The sequence below is a fragment of the Oryctolagus cuniculus genome, chromosome 1, assembly GCF_051225735.1.
Source record: "Oryctolagus cuniculus isolate XC-2025 breed Fujian yellow rabbit chromosome 1, ASM5122573v1, whole genome shotgun sequence".
Classification (NCBI taxonomy): Eukaryota; Metazoa; Chordata; class Mammalia; order Lagomorpha; family Leporidae; genus Oryctolagus; species Oryctolagus cuniculus.
Window position 1 is genome coordinate 129803423 of NC_142867.1, and position 27741 is coordinate 129831163.

General features: G+C 43.6%; 2 long non-coding RNA genes across 4 annotated transcripts in view; one reads left to right on the forward strand and one right to left on the reverse strand.

The window, feature by feature from the left end:
- Positions 1 to 2854: 2854 nt before the first annotated feature.
- LOC149128622 (uncharacterized) lies at positions 2855 to 10761 on the reverse strand. Of its 2 annotated transcripts, none has more exons than XR_016222164.1 (2): positions 7900 to 10761; positions 2855 to 4099 (listed from the first exon to the last, which is right to left on the reverse strand). It is a non-coding gene; the product is annotated as an uncharacterized LOC149128622 (long non-coding RNA). The 2 variants fall into 2 exon arrangements; XR_016222162.1 differs by having other exon boundaries at positions 2855 to 5971.
- An 800-nt stretch (positions 10762 to 11561) lies between these two features.
- The window catches only part of LOC149128623 (uncharacterized), a 72905-nt gene continuing 56725 nt past the window's right edge, over positions 11562 to 27741 (forward strand). Inside the window, exons 1-2 of one of the 2 annotated variants that reach the window (XR_016222167.1) lie at positions 11562 to 11698; positions 13558 to 13667. This is a non-coding gene — a long non-coding RNA (uncharacterized LOC149128623). The remainder of the gene's footprint in view (positions 11699 to 13557; positions 13668 to 27741) is intronic. The other variant, XR_016222165.1, reaches the window with a different exon arrangement.

Sequence of the window (27741 nt, forward strand, 5' to 3'; positions counted from 1 at the left end):
TAGTCACCTGGGAGTTTTATGATATCTCCATCAAATTCCATGTAGATTTGGTATGCATATTTACATGGTGCCTTTTCCAAAGGACCTGTATAAGAAACAAAGCATTCTGGAAAAGGGAGTGTCTGATTAACAAGTAGGATAGAATTAAATGGGGTGGGAGCTTGTAAATCCCAGCTTCATGGATATTAGATTGATAGCCTCTAGAATACATTGCTTAGCACATTTGTGCATATATTCCCCAGATAGTCTGAAAGCATGGTGATTTAATATGATACATTTTTTAGAATAATGTTTAGGTTATCAGATAATATGAGTAAATGTTTCCCAAATAGCTGTAAGTGGGCCAGTAACCTCCCTATTCTAGAAATAGCAGCATGTGCTGATGTGGGCTACTCAAGAGTAAACTACTCTGCAGCCTGTAGTATGTCACAGGTAGCTGCTATTTTTCTCAGATAAGTTGGTAAGCCTTGGGTGGCAACACCCAGATACTTTGAAAAATATATCATGTACTCCATTTTTTAGATTTTAGTCAACACTGTCAGTCCTAATCCTTGTTTCCTATTTATAAACAAGTCAAACAGCTATCTCAAGTCTGAAAACCCCAGTACAGTTGCTACATAGAAATTCTAGAAAAGGATATGAGAGTTCTCATGCATCATATCTTGCTCGCATATCTTTGAAGTGGTGGCCCTCTGTAGAGGTTACAGTTCTGGCAGTTTACTGTGATAGTTGCTATCAAATAATCATTTGAAAGAACTCCTTCTTCATAACTTCTTGATCTTTTCAGATTGGTACCAGTGATTCCACCTTAACTCCTATATCCACATCCACCTGTGTCATGTTTTTCTCCAAAACACTGTCATCAGTGATCCTTCAGCTAGTCTATATTCCACATTGTCAGGATAAACTCTGTACTGGTTGTTTGGTCTTATCTGGTTCCATTTTGCAGGGGAAACACTGATGACCAAGAATCATTGTTAGAAACCTTTTCTAACTCATTTGAGTGATAAATAAGTAGAAGAGTCCTTAGGATACCTTTACCTGCAATCTATTGTTAAAAGATAACTTAATCACTTCTGCAGCTTGAAGTGCTAGGCAAGAGTTATCTTGCTGGGAGTTGTACTTCTGTAGAATTCTGATGGGTAGTAGATTCAAAGCTCAAAAAAATGAGTAACAAAACAAATGATAAAAAAAATATGCATCATAGGAATAATAAAGAAATATGCAATCTGAAGTATACATTATAGTTTGTTGATTGGTCATTTGTATTAAGTACAGTAAGAAAATTTGATTGGCTATGTAGTAATCTCAGATTTGGAATACTCTCAGAGTCGGCAAGCCCAACTAAGGCAGATTCAGATTTTTTTAAAAAGATTTATTTATTTTACTTGAAAGTCAGAGTTACGCAGAGAGAGAAGGAGAGGAAGAGAGAGAGAGGTCGGCCTTCCATCTGATGGTTCACTCCCAAGATGTCCGCAATGGCTGGAGCTGAACTGAAGCCAGGGCCATCTTTTACTGCAAAAGAAATTCTAATACAAATCAACAGAGTACTGTTCCAAACCAAATCCTTCTTGTGGAGGGACTGATGTCCTGCCAACTGGTACTGGAATAGTACAGAACATTTGGACCTAAACTAGGTCCAAATAGCATGAAGCCCAAATGTCAGAGACAAGATTCCCAGTGAGCACCCAGTTTATCTTACCATGTCTGGAGCCCATCAACTTGGTACCCAAATTGGGAGCCTGTCAATTCCCTCTATCCATCAGAATACTGTTTCCCTGTACCAATGAGCATTAATAGGTAGTTGACACCAAGGCATGGAGAGAAGGGTTGTGAGGAGTTAGACAGGCTAATAGGCAGTGTGATGAGGTTCCTGTCAGAAATAGAAAAGGGGCAGAGTCCATTTAAGAGTGGACAAAGTGCTTGCCTCCTCACAGAGGCCACCTGTAACAACACTTAGTTTTTTATCATGAGCAGGCTGGATAATGTTACCAACTCCAGCTCTCTGATGGGTTTTATTCTTGCCTCTGATTGGCTGTTATCTCAACCTATGATTGGTTGTTATCCTAACTCTATGATTGGTTGTTAGCTTCTCCACTGAGAGCTTATATCTAGGTAGCCACTTTTGTGTATAAAAGACCCAGTTGCTGGCAAGTTTCCAAGGCAAGATATCCCTTGGAGCCCCCCTCCTACTACAGTACCAGGAACCTTCTCACTTTGCACACAGTCTCTGTCTGCATGGCAATTCTTCTTTGACATGACTTTATGGGCAAAATGGTGGTGGGGAAAGGTTACCTCAGTTCTTTGTCTCACATGGAAGAAGAATTGCCATGCAGACAGGGCTAAGAGGAAAGCAAGATTTTCTTAAGTCAGAGGCCTCCTGCCAAGGTGCCTAGGAGAGGGGGATCCAAGAGAGGCAAAACCCAAAGGGGATGGTGGTAGTGGAGTTTTAGGCACAATTTTGGGCAAAAAATAAATAAATAAATAAAACAACTGAGAATCACCTGTCAAAAGGCAGGGACAAAAACCCATCAAAAGACCTCATTTGCTGTGTCTGGCTTGCTCCTGATAAAACAGAAGAGCCATTGGGAGTGATGGGATAGACAACTTGTTTTCACAGTAAACTGGGAGCTCAGAAGGCTGGAATCACCACTCCCTTGCTGTTATAAAATTGGAAGCTCAAGGTGAAACTGATCTGCTTATCAATATTTCTGAAATTAATAATCTGTGTGGGATCTTACCACAAATTCAGAGAAGAATTCTAAAATACTGGCTCAAATAGACTAGGCAGCATGGTGTTACAGTCGAATTAGAGTTGAATTGCTCTTGCCACCCCAAAAACGCTCAAGAGACCTTCTCTCATGTAATTAATAAAGGGTAAAGTTTATTGATGTTCCGACATGTCGGGGCCCCCGTCCCAGTACAGGCGAGCGGCCTCGAATAGTCTTGGGTTGGGGTTTTTATACACATTGAAACAAAGAAAATCAATCATTGCATAGAGCAGACAGTGGTATAGAGTAAACAATTGATACAAGTTAAGTGATTTTACAACCAGTTGATTTATGAATACAGGGAGTGATACCTAGGAATGCAGCCGAATGGCGATAAGGGACACCTGGTGGAGTCAGGGGTCCAGGAGGCAGAGATATATGGTGACTTCTTCTATCTCACTTAGGTGAAACTGAGGTTACGCTCACATTGGGGTAATTTACTGACTAATGGCTATGCAGAGCAAATCTAACAAGGTCAGGAAAGTTCACCAGAGGAGGTTGGGGGGGAAGCGGCTTTTAACTTCTTAACCCTTCATTCCCCACTCCTCTTAGGCCAGGGTCTCTAATCTTAGAGACCATCTGTTTCCCTTTCTCCATGTGTTACATATTGTTGATGAATTACCATGAGTTTAACATTTTTAGCTAGGGAGACTTAGTGAACCACGACTCAAATCATCCCTGTTGCTGAAGTCTGTCCCACTGTCTTTTCTCTAAGCGTTTACGTAGTTGAGCCATGTTGTCCCTCGCCACCCCTGTCTTGTCTACATAGAAGCAGCATTCCTCCTTAAGGGCTGCGCATAACCCCCCCCCCCCTCTATGAAAATGAGATCCTGTTCTGCAATACTGAAATGCAGATACTGGGCTGTATCTGGGAGGTTGTGGAAGATTTGTCAGGCAGAAGGGGTGGGGATCTCCACCTGGCAGGTTATCAGGTAGAAGGGGGCAGGGCAGGATGCAAAGGCCGGGCTTCCAGTGAAACATTGTCAGGATGACTGAGGTGCAGATGCATATGCTGGACACATTAGGCCTTTATGTCACACACACATAAGCTCATAACTGACTTTCTGCCTAATATTTTCCCCTCAAGAGGTAATACCCAAAATTATTCTTTGGGATTATGGATGGAGTTCCGTTTTCTGTAACTTCTTCGAAGCTGGCATGTGGGCGTCGAGGGGGGTTTGGGTATTTCCTCTTGCTACCTGTCTTATGGTGTGCAACAGTGGCCTTGGAAAGACGGTGCCGCTCGGTCCAGAGGGCTGCTCAGGTCATCCAGTGGAATGGGCTGGAAGCCTTGCCTGATGACCATTTGGAGTTTAACAGCTTTTAGTCTGTTAGAGACAAAACGAACAAGGGCATTAAAAACACACAGTGCAAAGAGAAGCATCAAGATTGCAGAAGTTATTGGGCCAAGGAGAGGAAACAGCCAGGATTTCCGTGACCAGATATCAGGGCAGAAATCCCAGCCCTGCTTTGCCTGGTCCTGGAGCTGTTTGGCTTTTTCCAGGAAAAATACGAATTCGGATTTGTACCTGTCTAGTCTGATTGACCCAGAGACAACATTTTTCCTGGAACATGGCACAAATAGCTCCTGGAGCAGTAGTTAGCATGTCTAATTATTTTTTTTTATAACCTTTTGTGACTTCACACACCCTCTTTAACTTACTTGAAACATTCTATTATTTCCATTCCAGTCTAGAGTAAACTAGCCATCAGGATTTTTACAAACCATGTCCTTTTCTTATTTAAAAAGCTCTTTTCTTTTTAACCCTTTTTACCAAGAACACTCTTTCCTTCTAAACCTTACTTACCAAGCACACATTTCTATCCTTGTGATGTTTTTCATAGAGCCTGGTTGGCTCTTTCTGCCTTACCGGAAGACTGAGGTCTCCATGCAGAGTGAAGGTGCCTTACAAATCCCTTGTGTGATCTAGAGCTCTGGTTAAGGCAATCAGTTCTGCTAAATGAGCAAAAGTTCCTGGGGGCAGAGCATGCTGTAACTGTTGCATACCCTGAGAAGCAGGTCCAGTCTGACAAAGCTGCTTCCATCTATGAACCAAACTTCATCTGTGTTAGTCAGGGGACTGTCTCTTGGGTCCCTTCTGCTGGCATAGATTAAGTCTATAGTCTCAGTACAGGAGTGGAGGGGACCACTTTCCCCTGGAACTGGCACGGAGAGCTTTTTAAGTTTACTTTTAAGGCCTGGCTGGGTGTGTGAGGCCCAGACCTATCCATGGGGTGCTATTAAGAGAATTGTAAGAGATGCAAATCTCCCTTAAGGGAGGCACCCTGTTGACTTGCATTACATGGCTGGACTAGGAGGAGAGCTGAATAGGAGGCTGATAGAAATAGGCAACTTGCATTTTACTGACCCTAGGCCATCCCCAATAGCAGTGGCTGGAGCTGGAAGCTGGGCAGAGCCAAAGGCTTTTTAGCTCGGGGCCACAGGGTCTGTGGTTCTGAACCAGGAGTCCTTCGACACCCAGGGCAGTTCCATGTCCAGTAGCCTTGCTCTTGGCAGAGCTGACAGAAGGCAGTCGCTGTTACAACAGCTGCTTGCCCAATGCCCTGGCTCCTTATGTCAGCAACAGGCGCCATTTGGGGTGCATTGGCTTTGCTGGGTTTCCTTGACAGTGGATCACCGTGTAAAGCAGCCACTGATTGGCCTGTTGCCCATCCTTACATCGCTCCTGCTGCTAGCTTGCTCCTCAATTTCCTGGTCTCTAATAAAGTGGACCAAGGAGGCAGCCTCTATGATGTCAGTCAAGGGGGTGCTCAACCCCGTCCCTGATTTTTGGAGTTTTTTTTTTTTTTTTAATATCAGGGTGAGCTAAAAAACTATGGTCATGGGCAAATTCTGACACTTAGTATTTTCCTGCGAGTTAAGACCGTGCCCATGAGGAGAACTATGATCTTTTAGGTAAGATCAACTGTGGTGACCTGCTTGCATACTTTGAGGTCATCAGTACAACTTCCTATCTATCCCTCAATTTGGTTTAAAAGGGAAGTTCTGCCCATTTACCGTGTACACCAAAAAATCGATCTAGCTGTCATTTTAACCTCTTATTCTGGCTATGCTGTTTGGTCCTCTATACTGTGACCAGACATTATTATAGAAATGGTCAGTCATCCCTTACATAAGGTCTGGGGGTCAAACTGTATATCACTGTGGAGAGTCCTGCAGAACAGTGGTAACTTCCCTTCTGGAAAAGAAAAGAGGAGAAGTGAGGCAGTGAGTCGGGTCTCTAGCCTGACTTCCTGGGCTTTCAGATTTAACCAGCGTTTAACCAGTGCTTACTGTGTAGCCTGACTTAGAGGAGAAATTGTGGCAGAGGTCTCTGCCATCCTTTGGCCTCCAGATATTTACCGTGTAGCCAGTGGGTTATGGGCCTGGGTTTCTGGGCTTTCACCGCGCAGCCTGTGGACACCAGAGACTTCCCGGGCTCCTGGAACCCAGCTCTCCAGCACCCGCTGCATAACCATCTCCCGTCGTCTCTAAGTCTCTTTTGGCACACTTTTTTCTTTTTGGCTAGACCTTCATTTGATCTATATTTGAACTAGCAATGCCTGGTTGTTACACAATAAATTACTTAGGCAGAACATGAATTCTATGTCTCTTGTTGTCGGATAAACCAGAAATAAAAACCCTGAACATTAGAGTTAGTACACAATTATCATATAACTCAGAATAATTTAACAGAGTCAAAAAGAGCTTACAGGACCTAATTTTAGAAATGGCAGGGTAGCCGATTAAACAGACACTGTTAAAATAGACATTACAGTTTTTGTGAAAACAGATTTTAAGATTTATGATTTAGACCATTTTTAAACATTTTAAAACTTTTTATGACTTGTTTATATCTTTGGAAACTTTACACCCGTAGTTACTTTTATATAGCCTTGAATTGTCATGTGTGGACAATCTATGAGAATACATGCTAACAAACTCAAACAGTCTCTTATCAAATTTGAGATGTTAAAAGTACACATAATACACTTTTCCAAGTTTTACTTAGTACTGATGCCTAGATGACTTAAGACACAGAGTTATTCATGAATACCATACCAGTATCTGAAATAGAAGTCAAAATTATATTTCCATGCTTTTAAGTAATATAAGGACAACACCTCCTGAGCAGCAAACATGGTCACTAGTGCATGGTTACAACTTTGAAAAGATCTTTATCATTAAAAGAAACAAGTTTAAAGCACATCAAAGACATGTAAAACTGAGCAAGCAAGCCACTGAGCAAACCGAAGGGCATTTGCATTATCTCAATTTTCTGAACCAATCTGTATTGGCTTACTTTAGTTAACAACATAAAGGCTTGTATATACAGAATTTATTCTTATTTTTATAAGACCATTTTAGCTGGAAAGCAAAAACATGAATACAGCATAGGTCTGACACCATTTATAACATTTTAATATATTTTATATAATCTGAATTGACCCAAGCAGCTGTTACTTTAATAAACTCAGAGTCTCATCCTTTGAGAGTTCCAGGGATCCAACTGGAAGCCCAAAGTTGGAAGACTCGATTTAGAATTTAAGCTGTCAGAGTCAAACCATTTAGCCAAAATTAGTACATTTTTGATCAGTTGGGTAATCACTCAAACATTAAAAACAGATAAACAACGTAGTCTCAGCACTACAAATAGAAAAACATGAAACCTTCAAGACAGGTGAACACTCTCATCAGATAAGTCAGGGACAGCAGCACAGAAAAGAGCTGATAAAAACCCATTTACATTTTGGAATAACCTGTTAAGAATTTTTAAATTAAGACAACATTTTTAAAGTTTTTATTATATAGTTTGGAACAGTTGGTTCTGAATGGAATTTTCCCATAATGTGTCCCCCTTGGTTGTACAAAACAAGAGATAAAGACCTCCGGAACAGGCACTGATCCGGAGTGAGATTGCTTCGCCCGCCTGGTGAACACGGAGCTGCAGGTTACGGCCCATTTAGACTCTGTAGCTGCAGGGCCGTGGAGCCACAAACACATTTACACCACACACACGCTCTTTTCCATTGCAGACACCAGGCAGGTCCCTGGTAGAGGGGCAACAGAAGCCCCCCCTTCCGCACAAAGGCGGGCCTGAGTACCGAGTGCCCCAGGGTGACTTACCGGGTCCTGAAGTCCAGGAGATCCATCCATTTGCCCTATTTGGTCGGCCATGGGGAGTCAGTCTGGGGGGACGGGTATGGCTCGGGGAGTTAGGATCCTGAGGAATAAGTCAGGAGGCGCGCCTTCCCATCCTCCGCCTGCCATTCCTGGGCCCCAGCTGAGTCCTGCAGGTTGAGGCTCAAAGGGCCAGCTTTGTTTGAACACACAGGGGGTTTCAGCACTTGCTAATGGCACAGCAGGGGTTTCCCTGCTGCCTATGAAGGGAGAGTGGAGGGATCTGCTGGCCCCTGGGGAGCTGCTTCTCGTACCCTCTCCTGTGGCCCCCGCTGCCGGCCCCACAGCCAGGGCCGGGCGGCTGGTAGGGAGGAGGGAAAATCAAATCTTCAGAGTCGCCCTGTAAAACAGAATAGAGCGGCGCCGAGGCTGAAGTCTTAGTTTGTTTTATCTGCTTTGCTGGGACGGTCCTGGACGACTAAAATCTTTTTTTTTTTTTTTTGAAGGTTGTTTCTGAGGGAGTAAAAGAGGCTTTAACCAGGAAAGGGAGTTTTTACCAGATCTTGCCAGACCAGGATGTCAAGGGTGCCCTTAGGCGCCCATCCTACTTTAAAGGTAGGCCAATCTGCAGAACAAAGGGTGGTTAGTCTCCCTTTCTAAGAGTTGTCTAAATCCGTCCCATTGTCTGAATTTCAGAAAGGTAAATACAAATAGCCAAAAACAAACACCAAAGAGACTCACAAAAAGGCACTGAACAAAACAAAAAAGACAAAAATGGAACATCGGCCTCACGCCTGCGGGAGCGACCACTTCGTTCCTACAGAGGTGGGGAGCCTGCCCCCCTACAGAGTCCCAGATGGGGTCCGAGAACCACACTGACACACAGACACAGATACGAATGCAAGTTCCGGAACCACTTCAGAACCTACAAATGCAGACTCTGGGACCACTTCAGAGTCTCGCGACTATGCAACACACAAACAGACAAACACAGACTCCGGAACCACATCAGAGTCCTGTGACAATGCCGACAATACAAATGCAAGTTCCGGAACCACATCAGAACCTACAAATGCAGACTCCGGGACCACATCAGAGTCTCGCGACTATGCCACACACAAACAGACAAACACAGACTCCGGAACCACATCAGAGTCCTGTGACAATGCCGACAATACAAATGCAAGTTCCGGAACCACATCAGAACCTACAAATGCAGACTCCAGGACCACATCAGAGTCTCGCGACTATGCCACACACAAACAGACAAACACAGACTCCGGAACCACATCAGAGTCCTGTGACAATGCCGGCAACACAAAATGTGAGTCTGAAAACAGTTTATGCAATAGAAGTAAAACCTGAAAGACAAAGGGTGAATACTGATGCTGGCACCGAATTCCCGACCGCGGGAATTCCAGATGGGAGTTTCGCTGAGCGTCCTCAGTCTCCCGGTCCTCCCGAGGCGTCCCTCGAGGCTGTAGCGTTGTGGCTTCCAGGCACGTCTGCCACCCAACGTCTACCGTGCCAGCCCGAAACCGCTTCAGGCCTGAACCAGATACAGAAACAGAAATGCACGTGCACAGAGTCCCTATCCTTTAGGCGCCTTTACTTACCCCGAGAGATGTCCGTTGGAGACGTCCGTGGGCAGCAGAGCCATCTCGGTGGGACCTCCATATGTTACAGTCGAATTAGAGTTGAATTGCTCTTGCCACCCCAAAAACGCTCCAAGAGACCTTCTCTCATGTAATTAACAAAGGGTAAAGTTTATTGATGTTCCGACATGTCGGGGCCCCCGTCCCAGTACAGGCGAGCGGCCTCGAATAGTCTTGGGTTGGGGTTTTTATACACATTGAAACAAAGAAAATCAATCATTGCATAGAGCAGACAGTGGTATAGAGTAAACAATTGATACAAGTTAAGTGATTTTACAACCAGTTGATTTATGAATACAGGGAGTGATACCTAGGAATGCAGCCGAATGGCGATAAGGGACACCTGGTGGAGTCAGGGGTCCAGGAGGCAGAGATATATGGTGACTTCTTCTATCTCACTTAGGTGAAACTGAGGTTACGCTCACATTGGGGTAATTTACTGACTAATGGCTATGCAGAGCAAATCTAACAAGGTCAGGAAAGTTCACCAGAGGAGGTTGGGGGGGAAGCGGCTTTTAACTTTTTAACCCTTCAATGGTAAGTTTTTTAATCTTTTTATTTAGTGAGAGAAATGCATAGGGGATTGAGGCCTTTATCTAAGGGAGAAAGAAAAGTCCAGAAATTATGTTGGGGCCATACTGAGCAGAGCAGGCCAGGAGCTACGTGCAGCAAGCATTTGGTTATGAGCAGCTACAAGCAGCTTAGCACAGGTAGCAAAGCCAAGGCAGACAGCAAGGGTGGCCCGAGGGCCATGTGCCCCAAAGGTGTGGCGGCAACAAAGGGATCAAGGGCATTGAGGAAAATAAAAAGGACAAAAAGGGAGAAAAGACTGGGCCCAGCATGTTCTAGGCCTTTTATCTACTTCCAAAGGGGTGTGGTTAATTAGTCTGATTGGCAGGTGAGCATGCAGGTGTGGTCAGGTAGGGGCATGAGATCACAGAGGAGCACAATGAAGGTGTCTTCCAGCTCAAATTTATCCTACCTGCCTGCCTACATCAAATGAGTCACATAGGTACTTTTGGGGGAAGCAAGTGTTGTGGGCTAGGTTGGGTCTAAATTTCTATTCCAGACTCTAGCCTTTTACTTAGAGAAGAATTCGAAGTACTAGCACAAACATGATGTGCAGTATGGTAAGGTTTATTTAAGGAGTGAGAAGAAGACACAGGAACATGAAGGCTTTGTTTAGGGAGAGTGGGCCAGGACAGGTGAAGAGGGACATCCATTCCCTGCTGCCTAGGGGCCACAAGGGGGGGGGGGGAGAGACACGGGGCGGGAGGGGGTTGGCGTGACAGACACACAGAGAGAGCACCCTCCCGTTTATCACGCTTCCTATGAGTCTCATAAAAGGAGTTGTTACATAGAATTGCTGTGAGGAGTCAGACACATTAATAGACAGTTGGGTTAGTGCAATGGAAACTGAGGATGTAAAATGCTTGCATCCCACAAAAATTATCTTTAGCAAGATCAGCATGCCAAATCCCACTGCATTTCTCTTCAAAAGGTGCTTTTAGCAAAACAACACTCCTCAGGAGCTTCCAATCTTATAATGAGAATAGTAAGGGAGTGGTGATTCCACCCTTCTAATGCCTCTTTTGTTTTATGAAGAGCAAGCCAGACATGGCAAATAAGATTACAAATCAGGGTTTTGTTGGGTTTTGTCCCTGCCTTATAACTGATTGTTAGCTGAGTGTCAGTTTTTCCCCCCAAAACTGCTACCAGCAGCCCCTTCTGGTTTTGCCTTTTGGAGCCCCGCTCATGGCCACTCTGGATGGAGGTTTCTGACTTACATAAATCCTGCTTTTCTGTTTGTCCATTTAAAAATTCTTCTTCCTTGTGAGTCTGTGACAAGGTGGGGTGTTCTAAAAGTTTAAAACCTCAAGACAGTAGAAGTAAAGGTGTGTGGGTTGTATTGATTGAACATTAAGGAAACACTTGGTACCAGAGGGCAGATGCTGGACACCTGGCGCCGGCCTTGGACTTCAGGCAGGAATAGGTGTTGGTTGCTGATTGCTAACTGCTTTCAGCTTGCTCACCATGCCTGTGCAATTAACTCCTGATAAAAACACCCTGCTACTGCAACTCACTGCTGTCTCCTCCGGACTTGCTCTGTGATAATTCCCCCATAACTCTGCCTCCAGATCCCAGGAAAGGTGAGGTACTCCCTGGGGAAGAGTCATCTGATTGACAGGTGGGGTGTTAGCATGACATGGGCTGGGGGAGGTATGGTCTCCAGCTCATAAACTTTATCTCCCTGGCTTTTCCCACATGACAAGCGTTTTCACCCTCCTTAGGAGTACTATTCTTTCCTTGTTCTTTACCGTGACCAAACTAACTGCCTATTACCCTAACTTCTCACAGTGAGACAAGAACTGAGATCACCTTTATCACCCTGCAATGGGGAGAATCCCCAAGAAAAAAGAATTCTTGGCAGCTGTTTGGGATATCCTTTTATGCTCTGCCCTGGGCCCAGCTCACCTTGAGTAGCCTGTGCACATAAGCCTGCTCCTTTCCAGTAGAGGGGGCAGATTGCTTGGAAAATTCACTTATATCCCCCCAGATTCACCATTCTGTTATCCAACCAAAATTAGGCCCAGGCTGGTCCATGCTGGACAGTCAACACATCAGAAATAAGAGTTGATGCAGGGAGACAGAATGTTTATTAGCATGGCCTCCAGAAGAAGATAGATTCTGTCATAGCAAATATGCTCTTTCCTAATTTGCAGGCTATCAGGATGACTTAAAGGAGAATGGATAGCTGTGGATGGAGGATTAAAAAATAAACATTTGGTCTAGTCAACTGATTATTAGACAAAATAAGTCACAGGCAAATTCACAGTAGTTACCTTTAGCTAGTTAAAATGTGAAAAGAAAGGAATTTGTTAAAATTGCAAATTCTTTTGTTAGTTAAATGTGAAAAGAAGATTATGCACTTAGAATTCTTACAAAAGGGCTGATAACTTGAGTAGGACCTAACTGAATATTAGAAGGAGGTGAGTTTCAGGTGCCCTTCCTTCCTACCATATCTCCTCTCTTCTCCCTTTTTCCTGAATTTTGCTGAGCAGAGAGCTAAAATCTGTGAAATTCCTCCTGGGTTTTATTGCATAGTGTTAGCAGAACAAATGGAATGAACCACCCTCCTGGCACCAGGCCAGGAAAATTTCCCAGGATGTCTCCAGGAGCAGGGATCCTCCCTACAAGGGGGTTATTAGACCTGGAAAGAACTTCTGATGTGTGAATGCCACACTGATTCCAAGGCAGCTTCTAAGGCTGCTACATTCCTTCCATCATGAACTTCTGCTTCTGTTTTCTGTAACTTCTTCGAAGCTGGCATGTGGGCGTCGAGGGGGATTTGGGTATTTCCTCTTGTTATCTGTCTTATGGTGTGTGACAGTGGCCTTGGAAAGACTGTGCTGCTCAGGTTGTCCAGTGGAATGGGCTGGAAGCCTTGTCTGACAACCATTTGGAGTTCAACAGCTTTTAGTCTGTTAGAGACAAAACGAACAAGGGCATTAAAAACACACGGTCCAAAGAGAAGCAGCAAGATTACAGAAGTTATTGGGCCAAGGAGAGGAAATAGCCAGGATTTCCATGACCAGATGTCAGGCCAGAAATCCCAGCCCTGCTTGGCCTGGTCCTGGAGGTGCTCAGCTTTGTCCAGGAAAAGTACGAATTTGGGTTTGTACCTGTCTAGTCTGATTGACCCAGAGACAGCATTCTTCCTGGAACATGGCACAGATACCTCCTGGAGCAGCAGTTAGCATGTCCAACATTTCTTTCTTTCATAACCTTTTGTGACTTCCGCACACCTTCTTCAACTTACTTGAAACATTCCTTCATTTCCATTCCAGTCTAGAATAAACTAGCCATCAGGATAAAGTCATTCTCTTACAAACCATGTCCTTTCCTTTAAAAACAAACAAACAAACAAACAAACAAAAAAAAACAAACTCTTTCCTTCTTAACCTTTCTTACCAAGCACACATTTCTATACTTTTGATGTTTTCCACAGAGCCTGGTTGACTCTTTCTACCTTCAGGAAGACTGAGGTCTCCATGCAGAGTGAAGGGGCCAGGTTATTCCTAGGGCCTTACAAATCCCTTGTGTATCCTGGGAGATGAGGTAAGGCCCATTGTCGCTTTGTAAAGATTTTGGAAGACCACAGCGTGGGAAAACTTCCTTCAGGAGAGTTTTGGTCAGTTCCTGAACTCTTTTAGTTCTGGTTGGGAAGGCTTCTACCTATCCAGTAAAGGTGCCTATAAGTACAAGCAGGTAGGTACCTATAGCATTGACAGAGGCTGTGTAAAATCTGTTTGCCAGCCTTCCTTGGGGTAAGTTCCCTTTTCCTGTATAGACCCCTAGGAGTTATTTTCTCTTGTCCTTACCTAGTTCTAGAGCTCTGGTTAAGTGATCAGTTCTGTTAACTGAGCGAACTTCCTGGGGGCAGAGCACGCTTCAATAACGTGCCATGCCATAACTGTTGCATACCCTGAGAAGCAGGTCCCGTCTGACAAAACTGCTTCTGTCTGAACCAAACCTCATCTGTGTTAGTCAGGGGGCTGTCTCTTGGGTCCCTTCTGCTGGCATAGATCAAGTCTATAGTCTCAGTACAGGAGTGGAGGGGACCACTTTCCCCTGGAAATGGCATTAAAGTAACTGGGTTTAGAGTAGAGCAATGCCTTATTTTTACCTGAGGGTTTTTTAGAAGGAGGACCTGATATTTTAGAATTCTGCTATCTGTGAGCCAGTGGGAGCCCTTTTGCTCTAATAGAGAATTTATTTGATGTGGGGTATAAAGGGTGATATCTTGTCCCACTGTAATTCCAGATACCTCCTCTGTCAGCAAGGCAGCTGCTACCATTGTCTTTAGGCAGTGAGGCCATCCTTGTGCAACCATGTCTAAGGTTTTAGAAAAGTAGCCCACAGGTTGCTTAACAGGTCCCAGATCCTGAGTTAACCCTCCTAAGGTGACTCCCTGCCTCCCAGTAATGTACAGCTAGGAGGGTCTCCCTGGATTTGGCAGTCCTAGCACAGGGGCTTTAGTCATAGCTTCCTTTAGCTGAGAAAGGCTGTGGTTTGCTCTTTCCTCCAAAGGAAGGGGCTCTGCTTTGCTTGGTCTGCCTGTTGAAAGCCTGGTTTAGGAACTGTGCTGTTTCCCTGTATCTAGGAACCTGACAGAGAAAACTGGGACTGCCTGAAGTTTGCAGAAGTAGGAATTTGCTGCATGGCCCATATCCTCTCTGGGGCAGGTTTTCTCTCCCCAGGGGTGAGGATAAGGGTTAAATAATTAACACTCTAATGGACTAGCAATGCTTTGTTTTCCTCTGGATACCTAGTAGCTAGTTTTGCTAGGAAGTTAAGCCAATGTACAAGACTAGAGTCTCAGGCTGGGAAAGGAGACAGACTAACAAATCATTTACATTTAACCATCTACATTATGGACTATTGTGCACCCCCCGCAAGAGATAGGCCCTTGAAGTCCTCAATGAGGACCTGTCCAAATAGGTGCAGGACTATCTGAGTTAGCTGTTACTGAAAGCCCCGTTTTTAGGAACTGGCAGGGAGGGCTTTCTAAGCTTAATGTTATTGGATAGACTTTTAAGGCCTGGCTGGGTGTGTGAGGCCCAGACCTATCCATGGCGTGCTGGAAAAGAATTGGGAGAGACGCAAATCTCCTTTAAGGGAGGCACCCTGTTGACTTGCATTACATGGCTGGACTAGGAGGAGAGCTGAATAGGAGGCAGATAGAAATAGGCAACTTGTGTTTCACTGACGCTAGGCCATCCCCTCAATAGCAGTGGCTGGAGCTGGAAGCTGGGCAGAGCCAAAGGCTTTTTAGCTCAGGGCCACAGGGTCTGTGGTTCTGAACCAGGAGTCCTTCAACACCCAGAGCAGTTCTGTGTCCAGTGACCGTGCTCTTGGCAGAGCTGACAGAAGGCAGTTGCTGTCACGACAGCTGCTTGCCCAATGCCCTGGCTCCTTATATCAGCAACAGGTGCCATTTGGGGTGCATTGGCCTTGCTGGGTCTCCTTGACAGCAGATCACCGTGTAAAGCAGCCATTGATTGGCCTGTTGCCTATCCTCTGCTGCTAGCTTGCTCCTTGTTTTCCTGGTCTCTAATAAAGTAGACCAAGGAGGCAGCCTCTATGATGTCAGTCAAGGGGGTGCTCAACCCAACCCTGATTTTTGGAGATTTTTTTAATATCAGGGTGAGCTAGAAAACTATGGTCATGGGCAAATTCTGACAGTATTTTCCTGCCAATTAAGACCGTGCCCATGAGAACTATGACCTTTTAGGTAAGATCAGTTGTGGTGACCTGCTTGCATACTTTGAGGTCATCAGTGCAATTTCCTATCTATCCCTCAGTTTGGTTTAAAAGGGGAGTTTTGCACATTTACCATGTACATCAAAAAATCGATCTAGCTGTCACATTTTAACTTCTTATCTGGCTATGCTGTTTGGTCCTCTATACTGTGGCCAGGCATTATTACAGAAAAGGTCAGTCATCCCTTACATAAGGTCTGGGGATCAAACCGTACATCACAGTGGAGAGTCCTGCAGAACAGTAGTAACTTCCCTTCTGGAAAAGAGGAGAAGTGAGGCAGCGAGTTGGGTCTCTAGCCTGACTTCCTGGGCTTTCAGATTTAGCTGGCAGTTTAACCAGTGCTTACTGTGTAGCCTGACTTAGAGGAGAAATTGTGGCAGAGGTCTCTGCCATCCTTTGGCCTCCAGATATTTACCGTGTAGCCAGTGGGTTATGGGCCTGGGTTTCCAGGTTTAACTAGTCTTACCGTGTAGCCCATAAGTTTAGGTTTTGGGCTTCCAGGCTTTCACCGGGTAGCCTGTGGACACTAGAGCTTTCTTGGGCTCCTGGAACCCAGTGCTCTAGCATCTGCCACATAACCATCTCCCGTCGTCTCTAAGTCTCTTTTGGAACACTTTCTCCCTTTTGGCTAGACCTCCCATTTGATCCACATTTGAACTAGCAATACATTTGAACTAGCAATGCCTGGTTGTTCAGCGTTAGCTGGACGGAGACTTTGTCAGTCCCTCTTTAAAGGATCTGGCTTCTGAGCCAGAGACTGGAGCAGCTAAAAAGAAACATGTTTATAACTGAAGTTTAGCATCATTTCACATCTTGGCACCACTTTTAATCTAAAGAGTCCGATTGGTTATTATCTCTGCAAGATGAGAGATATATCTTTTGACATCTCCAGGGGCCCTCTGGAGATACCAAAAGTCCAGAGAATTTAGACTCGATTTTCAGAAAGTCTGTTAAAGGTGCCAAGAGAACTTAGAGTATCTGGTCAAAGTAGAATTCCTTAACATCCTGAAATGATAGCCATTCAATTAGGGTGATTTTAACACTTTTAGACCAGATCTAATAACAGAGACAGTAGAGTACACAATAGATTACTTTGGCAGAACATGAATTCTATGTCTCTTGTCGAATAAACCAGAAATAAAAACCTTGAACATTAGAGTTAGCACACAAAATCATCACATAACTCAGAATTATGTAACAGAGTCAAAAAGAGCTTACAGGACCTAACTTTAGAAATGGCAGAGTAACCGATGAAGCAGACACTGTTAAAAAGAGACGTTACAGTTTTTGCAAAAACAGATTCCAAGATTTATGATTGAGACCATTTACTAGCATTAGTACACATTTTTTAAAAACCCCATTGTTATAACAGAAGATCAGACTTCAACTTTAGGTCAGTGTAATTTTGGCATTAGCATTCAACTCTGTAAACAATATTTTAAAATCGTAAACATTTTAACTTTTTATGACTTGTTCACACCTTTGGAAACTTTACACCCATAGTTACTTTTACATTTGTCATGTATGGACAACCTATGAGAATACATGCTAACAAACTCAAACAGTCTCTCTTATTGAATTTGAGATATTAAAAGTACACATAATACATTTTCCCAAGTTTTACTTAGCACCGATGCCTAGATAACTTAAAACAGTTATTAATGAATACTACACCATTATCTGAATTAAAAGTCAAAATTACATTTCCCATGCTTTTAAGTAACATAAGGATAACACCTGAACAGCGATAGGGACACTAGTGCATGTTTACAACTTTGAAAAGATCTTTAAGAGATCTTTTGATCTTAATGATCTTTAAAAGATCATTAAGAGAAACAAGTTTAAAACATATCAAAGACATATAAAACTGAGCAAGTGAGCCACCAAGCAAACCGAGCAAAACCGAAGGGTATTTGCATTAACTCAATTCTCTGAACCAATCTGTATTGGCTTACTTTAGTTAACAAAATAAAGGCTTGTATACACAGAATTTACTCTCATTTTCATAAGACCACTCTAGCTGAAAAGCAAAAACATGAATACAGCATAGGTCTGACACCATTTGCAACATAATCTGAATTGACTCAAGCAGCTGTTACTTTAACAAATTCAGAGTCTCATCCTTTGAGAGTTCTAGGGATCCGACTGGAAGCCCAAAGCTGGAAGACTCGGTATAGAATTTAAGCTGTCAGAGAGTCAAACCATTTAGCCAAAATTAGTACATTTCTGATCAGTTGGGTAATCACTCAAACATTTAAAACAGACAAATAACGTAGTCTCAGTACTATGAATAGAAAACATGAAACCTTCAAGACACATGAAAACTCTTATCAGCTAAGTCAGGGACAGCAGCACAGAAAAGAGCTGATCATCAGCATATGAACCCATTGCTTAGGTAAACCCATCAGGTTGAAAAGGGTTAATGGATTACGGGTTCTAGCTCCCTTAGGTAAGGCCAGCAGTAGTATTGAATTGGAAATTTCCTCCAGGAGAGGGAAAAAGCAGCCCTGGGGAGGGGGGGCTGCTCTCCCTAGAGATATCTGGCTGTGCTTGCCTGGGTGCGGCAGGCCACAAGGACTGGAATAGAGTGCAGAGAAAGGCTGTGGTCCCCCATTTACAGGGAAGACTGCGCATGCCGGGGCCTAGCAGGACTGGGTAGGTGCGCCGTTTCACCAAGAGTGCTGGGAACCTCCTATAATTCAACCAAAGCCAGATCAATCAGGACTACTGCAGACACTCAGTCAATTACAACAGATAGTTAACTTTAGCTCCTTTCCAGATTCAGTCCTCAGGCAGTCAAACTTAGCAACAGTAATAGAGCAAACAAATCAGAAGTTTTCTTGAAAGCAAGGAGCCTCCTCAAGCAAGGGTCAGGAGGTTGGCTCCACAGTTGGTGTTTCCAGGGTAGCTTGCAAGTGAGGGCTCTTTTATCACACAAAAAGGCACCATACGGCTGGCGCCGCGGCTCACTAGGCTAATCCTCCACCTTGCGGCGCCAGCACACCAGGTTCTAGTCCCGGTCAGGGCGCTGGATTCTGTCCCAGTTGCCCCTCTTCCAGGCCAGCTCTCTGCTGTGGCCCGGGAGTGCAGTGGAGGATGGCCCAAGTGCTTGGGCCCTGCACCCCATGGGAGACCAGGAGAAGCACCTGGCTCCTGCCATCAGATCAGCGCAGTGTGCCGGCTGCAGCGCGCTGGCTGCAGCAGCCATTGGAGGGTGAACCAACGGAAGGAAGACCTTTCTCTCTGTCTCTCTCTCTCTCACTGTCCACTCTGCCTGTCAAAAAAAAAAAAAAAAAAAAAAAAAAAAGGCACCATAAAGAGTGTTTTCATTTTCATTTACTAGTTTAAAGGATTGAAATTTTGCCAATTAGCAGGTCAGAAAGCATCATGGAAATATGCACTTTTGATTGGTCTGAAGGCAGGGATCAACAACCAGCAAGGCAAGAATTGAAATCATGTCTAATCAGTAAACAGTAAGTCTCATGGCTTATTGCTGTGCCAGGGGAATGTTTATGGGCTATCTTCAAAAAACACTCAGTTCTTCATTTACCCTTCATGATGAAACTAAGTGCTGCTAAAGGCAGCCCCCCAGGAATAAGCAGGTGTTTTCTTTCTGCCCTTAAAGGAACCTTACCTAATTGCTTATTAACCCATCTACCTCCTTCAGTGTCTGCACTGAAGCCTCCCTCACCAGTTTCCCCGGAGTCTGAGGGAAGCTGCCCTTTAACCTGAGCTTTAGGAAACACCAGATTAGAGCCACTTCTGCTTGCAAAAGAAGAAAAGTCAGGCAATGACACACCAGAACATCTACAACTACAGTCTCTGTTAACAACATACTTACTGTGAGGTATGTTTTCTCAGTGATTCATATAAAGATTTTAAAATAAATCAAAAACCATTCCTCTGACTACAGTGGGACATTTACATGAGAAACTCAAATAGGAATATTTTAAGTCTGCCTTCTAAAATGACTTTTATAGCACTGCTTTTTTTTAAAAAAAAAGTTATTTTTTGATAGGCAGAGTTAGTGAGAGAGAGAGACAGAGAGGTCTTTTTTTTTTCCGTTGGTTCACCCCCCAAGTGGCCACTACGGCCGGCACATTGCGGCCTGCGTGCTGCGCTGATCCGAAGCCAGGAGCCAGGTGCTTCCTCCTGGTCTCCGATGCAGGTGCAGGGCCCAAGGACCTGGGCCATCCTCCATTGTACTCCCTGGCCACAGCAGAGAGCTGGACTGGAAGAGGAGCAACTGGGACTAGAACCCAGGGTGCCGGCGCCACAGGCGGAGGATTAGCCTAGTGAGCCGCGGTGCCGGCCTAAGCCCTGCTTCTAAATAGATTATGTCTTTATGTAGAAGTGCAGGTGTCCAGCAACAATTGGATGTGGGAAGCTGACACATCCATGTCATCCATATCAGTGTTGATTGGGTAGGAGGATCATGTTTATTCTCTTAATCATTTGTGAAATTCCTACTAATGTCCTGTCCTTTTAATTTTCACAAAGTGAACATTTTTTCCCTTGCATAGTGCAATGAAAAAATAGAACCTGAGAGAACGCAAATTGCAAATTAGCACACTCAAAATACCTTGTTTTATGTGTTCAAATCCACTTATGTGTAGTGAGCAAGAATGACATAGCTGATCAGAAGCTTCCACGTCATTGGGCAATCCAAGTCTGCTGTCCCCTGTGGCCCCAGGCCATGGTGTCAGGAAACACAGGTGCTCTTGCACCCTTCAGGGGGAGCACATGAGAAGTGTCTCTAAGCGATCTTTCTCAGTCCCTTTTCCAGGATGCCACCCCCAACAGTTTCTATCCCTCCAGGAACTGTTCAGAGAAGACACTAGATCGTATCTGTAAGGCCGCCACCAAACACACCAAACACCATAGTAAGGGAAAGAGTTTATTGGGGGAACATGGCAGACTGGAGGGAAGGGGCAGAGCAGGAAAAGAGGGAAGGAGAGTGTGTGTGAGAGAGATCAGGAGATGGAGAGAAAGAGAGGCACGTGTTCGGGAACAGGTCTTTTTAAAACTTTGCCAGGGAGCAGGCAAGGAAGTAGGCGCAGTGAATCCCATTGGGATGGGGGTGAGGCCGACACCGGTGGTTGGGCCATGTGGCCCCCTGGCTTCCAGCAATGGCATCGGGGACTACAGCCTAGGATAGCGTCAGGACTGCGCCATTTTACTAACAACATCTACACCTGAAGGCTGGAGAAAGGAAGATGGGCAAATGGAGTTCTTCCCTGCTTACATGTGGGAGGCCTAAAGTTCTTTGCATTGTCAGCCTCTCTAAGACCCTTCCTAGACACAGCCATGCTTTTTGTCTCAGTTAGACATACCCCATTGCTTACAAGCAGACACAGGAAACCTGTTTGAGAAGAGTCCAGTTGTGTACACCTTCAGCTGAGGAAAGAATAGGCTTATCCTGTGTCCGTCAAGAACCTTTGAGTAGCTTGCCCTATCCTTGTGAGAATGCGAAATCACGTGTCTCAGACTTTGAATTAGGCCTGGGTTCAGAGCTCACTCTGAAACAATGCCTTATGCCACAACAGGAGTTCATTAGCTCTCCAAAGATTCAAATTTTTCACTTCTAAAACACTTAACACACAAGGTATCTCTGAAAACTAAGTGACTATACTAGTGCCTGACACAGTCAAAGAAATAGGACCAACTCATCCAGACATTTTCAAAAGTAGAGGATGTGGGAAATGATTGAACTCATTCTGTAAGAACATCAGAACTATAATAATAAAACCTGACAAAAATGAGAAGAAATAGAATGAAGAGGAGAAAGAGAGGAAGAAGAAAAAAAGGCTATTACTGACATTTTAAATTAATATATTTGTAGATGAAAAATTCTGAACAAAATATTAGGAAATAAAATCAGTGACATACAAAATATATAGTTAATCATAAGTAAGTAGAATTTATCTCACTTAACAGGCAGGAATGCAAAGTTGGTTCCACAAGCAAGAAGTAAACACTATAATTCACCACAGCAATAAAATACAGAAAGAAAACTATGTGATAATTTCAATGGATGTTAAGAAACATGAGGAAACACAATATCCAATTATAATTTTTTTTAAAAATCAGCAAATTGTAAATAGAAGGGAACTTCTCAATTTCATGAAAGGCATTGACAAAAGTCTACACCTGCCAGCCTGTAGAATCTGGAAATACAGTCCCCATGAAGTTGGGATCAAGGCAGAAATTTCCATTCTCATTGTTTCTTTTTAATGTATGGAACTTGTAGATAGTACACCAAGCAAGAGGAATTATAAAAATCAGTTTATCAATAAAAGCATAATCTTCTATGGTGAAACAAAAGAATCACAGTTAGAAATAATAAGTGAATCTAGAAGTGTTACAAAATTAAGTGCAATACATAAAATTATTTTATTTTTGTATATTTTGAGGAAACAATCCTCACATGAAAATTTTAAAATCCCATTTATAATAGCATCAACAAAAAATAGGTATAAGTTTAGCAAAATGTACACAATATCTGCTGTGGGCATTTTGGCACAACAAATACCCACAATCCGTATTAGGTTTGAGTAAAAGCTCCTTCACTTCCTAGACAGCTTCCTGCTAATGCCCACCCTGGGAGGCATCCATAATGTCTTATGTACTTGGGACACTGTCACTCAGTTAGGAAACATTGATAGTTTCCACCCTCCTTCTCTCTCTCTGTGTCTCTGTTTCTCCGTGTTTTAAATAAGTAAAAATACATAAACATTTAAAAATGTACACAATCTCTACTTTGAAAAACTATAACTATTACTGAAAGAAATTAAGATCTAAGTAAATGAGCAGATGAAACTCATTCATAAGAGGAAAAGAAAATATTAAGATTTTCATGACCTTCCTCCAAAAATTTATAAATAAGTTTATAAATTCAATATAATACCAATTAAAATCCTGAAGGATTTTTGTAGCAATAAACAACTTAATTTTAAAATTTATATGGAAACTCAAAGAATCTAGAATATTCAAAGTAATGTCAAAAAAGAATAAAATGAGAAGACTTAAAATATCTGAATTCCAGACAAGAATTAAGTTACAATAATGATTCAATTTGATATTCACATAGAATCAACATATAAAGAAATACAATACATAGTCTGTTTCAAACTTCCTCCCGATTGCCAGTAAGCCCACATGCGTAAATGAACTGTGCCTCTCCTCCCAAAGCCTCAAGTGCAGTTTGGTTTCTTTGGTGTTTTGTCCGTAACAAGTCCACAAAATAGGTCCATAATGATTACTTGATTTTTGGCAAAGATTTGAAAACAATGTAATGTGGAAAGCCACATCTTTTTAATAAATGGTGCAAACATGACTGGATATCCACAAGGAAATATGAAACTTACCTCAAGCCCAATCTCATGCCATACAAAATGCACAATTCAAAAAAGATCATACACATGAAAATTTACACTACAAACTTCTTCTACAAATAAGTACAGAAGCATACCTGTCATTTGGTAGAGAATATATCTTTCTTAGAAGGGTTATTGAAAGAAATAAGTACAAAAATACTCAAATTAGATTTCGTCAAAATTAAAAATTTTATATTTGAAAAATACCATTAAAACATTGAATAGTAGGGCTGAATAGAGCTTCTTCCCTTTCACATTCTCCTGTGCAGAGCAAAAGCAACATGTTAACTGTATTGCGAGGCGAGTGAGGGAGAGTTTTAGAACTCAGCAAGAGAGAACCTGAATCCTGTGACAAGAACTGGGACTGCAGCACAGAAGGAGGAGCAAAGCCCGTTGGTAACTGGGAGCCTAGTCCCTAGCCAGTGAGACTCTTCAGAAGGGAAATGCTCACAGGGAAATTGTTATCCCCTCTTGGTGGATACTGGCAGTCCTGGCTACCAGAGGGCTTTGTTGTCGGTGCTGCCAGGAGCACACACAGTAGCTAGCCTTCAGAAAAGGAACCCATAGCATCTCTCCCAAATCCTAGAGCCCAAGCTGTGGTAGCTTGGCGTCATCTTGAGAAAGGATATTTTATCTCTGGCCCTTGCTGGAGACCAGAAAATGATGTCCAAAGGAGAACTGTTTAATGGGTTAAGCAGGATTGGTCTCCCCAAAACTCACATAACTATGTAAACTCTAATGTTCATGGTTGACTGATTAAGGGTGGAGACTTGATCCCTCTGGACAGTAGTGGCCAACAGAGCTTTTTGTGTTGGGAGAAACAGATGACTTCTGTGAGTCATTAGTGATTAGAATGTTGTCAGGCCAGGTGTATTACACCCTCAGTTTAGTGAATACCTTTTGATAAAGGACAGGCAAAGACACCTTGGACAAAGGAAGATAAACCAGGGGCTGGCGCTGTGGTGTACTGGGTAAAGCTGCTGCCTCCAGTGCCAGCATCCCATATGGGCACTGGTTCGATCCCAGCTGCTCCACTTCCAGTCCAGCTCTCTGCTATGGCCTGGGAAAGCAGTGGAAGATGGCCCAAGTCCTCGAGCCCCTGCACCTATGTGGGAGGCTCCTTGCTTCAGATCGGTGGTGCAGCTCCAGCCATTGGTGGCCAATTGGGGAATGAACCAGAGGGTGGAAGACCTCTCTCTCTTTCTGCCTCTCCTTCTCTCTGTGTGTAATTCTGACTTTCAAATAAAATAAATAAATCTTAAAAAAAAAAAAGGAAGACAAACCAGAAGCTGGGTCCTGCCTTTGCTTTGGAGAGATTTGGGCTCATTTTCATGATGGTAGTTCTCTTTGTTTCTGTGGTATCTTTGCTGTCTGTGTTTCTAATCTGAGGACTCCCTTAAGCATCTTTAGTAAAGCCACTCTAGTGGTAATGGATTCCTCTAGTTCTTCTTGTCTCAGGATATCTTTATTGCTTTAATTTATTAAAATAGCTTTGCTGGGTATAGCATTCTGGGCGGGTTTTATTTTTTTCCTTCGGAATTTGCTGTATATCATTTCAAGTCCATCCTGACCTGTAAGATTCTGTTTAGTATCTGCTGTTATTCTAAAGAGGTTTCCTTTTAAGGTGACTTGAACTTTTTTTCTCATTTGAGAGTTTGATTATAATGTTTGGTGGTGAAAATCTTTTCTTGTTTTCTTTTAGATTTATTTTATTTATTTGAAAGACAGAGTTACAGAGAGAGGTAGAGACAGAGAGAGAGGTCTTCCATCCACTGGTTCACGCCCTAGATGGCTGCAATGGCTGGAGCTGTGCTGATCCGAAGCCAAGAGCCAGGAGTATCCTCTAGGTCTCCCACATGGGCACAGGGGCCCAAGGACCTGGACCATCTTCCAGTGCTTTCCTAGGCCACAGCAGAGAGCTGGATCAGAAGAGGAACAGCTGGGACTGGAACCGGCATCCATATGGGATGCTGGTGCTTCAGGCCAGAGCTTTAACCCACTTTACCACAGAGCGGGCCCTGAAAATATTTTCTGATCATATCTATCTGGGATCCTATGGGCCTCGTATACTTGGATATCCATTATATCTTGAAATTGGTGATGTTTCCATCTGTATTATTTCATCAAATATATTTTCTGTGCTATTACTTCTCTCTGAAGGATTTCCAAAGTCAAATATTTGCTCACTAAATGGTGTTCCAAATGTCTCAGAATATGTTTTCATTCTTTTTCCTTTTCTCTATTTTTATTATTAATATATTTCAAATGACTGCCTTCAGGTCTTGATAGTATTTCTTCTGCTTGATTAGGTCTATTGTTGAGGCTTTCAACTGTATTTTTTTTTTTATTTGACTTATTGTGTTCTTCATTTCCAAGATTTCTATTTGGTTCTTCTTTTTTTAATTTATTTGAAAAGTAGAGTTGTAGAAAGTCAGAGAGAGACACACAGAGAAAGGTCTTCCCTCCGTTGGTCCACTTCCCAAACAGCCGCCACGGCTGGCGCGGTGCTGTGCCGATCCAAAGCCAGGAGCCAGGTGCTTCCTCCTGGTCTCCCATGCAGGTGCAGGGCCCAAGAACTTGGGCCATCCTGCACTGCCCTCCCGGGCCACAGCGGAGAGCTGTACTGGAAGAGGAGCATCCGGGACTAGAACCCAGCGCCCATACAGGATGGCAGCACCACAGGCAGAGGATTAATGAAGTGAGCCACAGCGCTGGCCCCCTGATTCTTTTTCAAAATCTCTAACATTTGGCTGAATTTCTCATTCATATCATGCATTATTTTTCTGATTTTGTTTAACTCTTTGTCTTCTCTTTTAACTTTTTGAGAAACCTTATAATCATTCTTTTGAATTCATTATTTAATATTTTGTCAGTACTTTGCCATTTGTTGTCAAAATGTTATTATGTTGCTTTGAAGGCATCATATTGCATTGTTTTTTTGTATTAGTTGTGACACCACAGTGAGATCTGCTCACCTGTTTGATAAGTTGTCTCTATAATCTTTAATGGGGGTGGTTTTTTTATGATAATCTACTTTATCTTTGGGATGTGACTTGGGGGTGCTGGTTTCTTGGGCAAGCTTGTCTTGTTCCACTTGGATGCTATAGGATAGTCTATTGTTTCTTTAGCTTTGCTCAATGCTTGCGATGGTGGAGACACTCTAGTAACCCAGAGAAGTGTAGCGTGCACAGTGGTGAGGGTGTGTGTGTCTCCTGTGAGGCCACTCTGGTGATAGGTGTTGGAGCACCTGAACAAGGATGGGTGTTTCTTCCGACATTGCTTGAATATGTTTTTCTTTCAGAGAAGTTCTCTGGGACTGGCAGCTCCAGTGAAAATGGGGCATTTGTACCACTTACACTTTATTTCAAGAGCAGAGTGAACTCAAAAGCAGCTGGTCTTGGGGCCTGTGCCGTGGCTCACTTGGTTAATCCTCCGCCTGCGGCGCCAGCATCCCATATGGGTGCCGGGCCCTAGTCCCGGTTGCTCCTCTTCCAGTACAGCTCTCTGCTGTGGCCCGGAAGTGCAGTGGAGGATAGCCCAAGTGCTTGGGCCCTGCACCTGCATGGGAGATCAGGAGGAAGCGTCTGGCTCCTGGCTTCAGATCGGCATAGTGCCGGCCATAGCGGCCATTTGGGGAGTGAACCAGCGGAAGGAAGGAAGACCTTTCTCTCTGTCTCTCTCTCTCTCTCTCTCTCACTGTCTAACTCTGCAAATAAAAAAAAAGCAGCTGGTCTCGAGGAGAGAGGGCTGAAAGGGAGCACAGCATCCGTCCTCAGTCACAGCAGTGGTACAGGCTCACAAGTAGCAGGCTAGAAGGGACTATGGCTTGTGGTTTTGCAGTATTCTCCTGATCTCAGTCACAAGCAGTATCAGCAGAAAAGTAGCTGACCAAAGAGATGGGTATAACCGCACCTCTCAATTTCCGCATCTGCTCTATGGGCCAGGTAGAACTGGCTTAAATGCCATTAGCCAAGTGGGAAGAGGTAGGCAAGATTACAACTCTCCCTGGCAACAGTGACAGTCCCCAGCTGAAGCAACTGAAAGTAAGTTAATTAAGGAAGCTGAAGCTTTCCCTCTGGGGACTTGCTTCGTTCCTCAGCAGAGGCAGCTGAAAACAGCTAGCTGAAAGGGGTGAGGCTGGCTAGATTGCAGTTAGTGTTAATCTACTTTTTGTTACTTTAAAACATCTGATAGAAGCTTCTATGGAAAAGAGGTGTATTTCAACTCTCAGTGGGGGTTACAGGATAGGGCAGCCCCAGAGTCTGGCATCTGCTGGAGGCTGGTTATGGCAGATGTGGTGGCAGTGATTTCAAGGTAAACCAGAAAGCAAGATGGGGCACAGCTAGGCAGAACTTCAACTCAAAGAATAAAAACCTTTCATGAGAACCATCATTTCAGGGCACTCCCCAATGACCCAAAGACTTCTTATTGACCCTACCTCTCAGATGCCATTTCTCAGAAGCCCAGCTGGCCACGATAAAATTTCTCTGAAG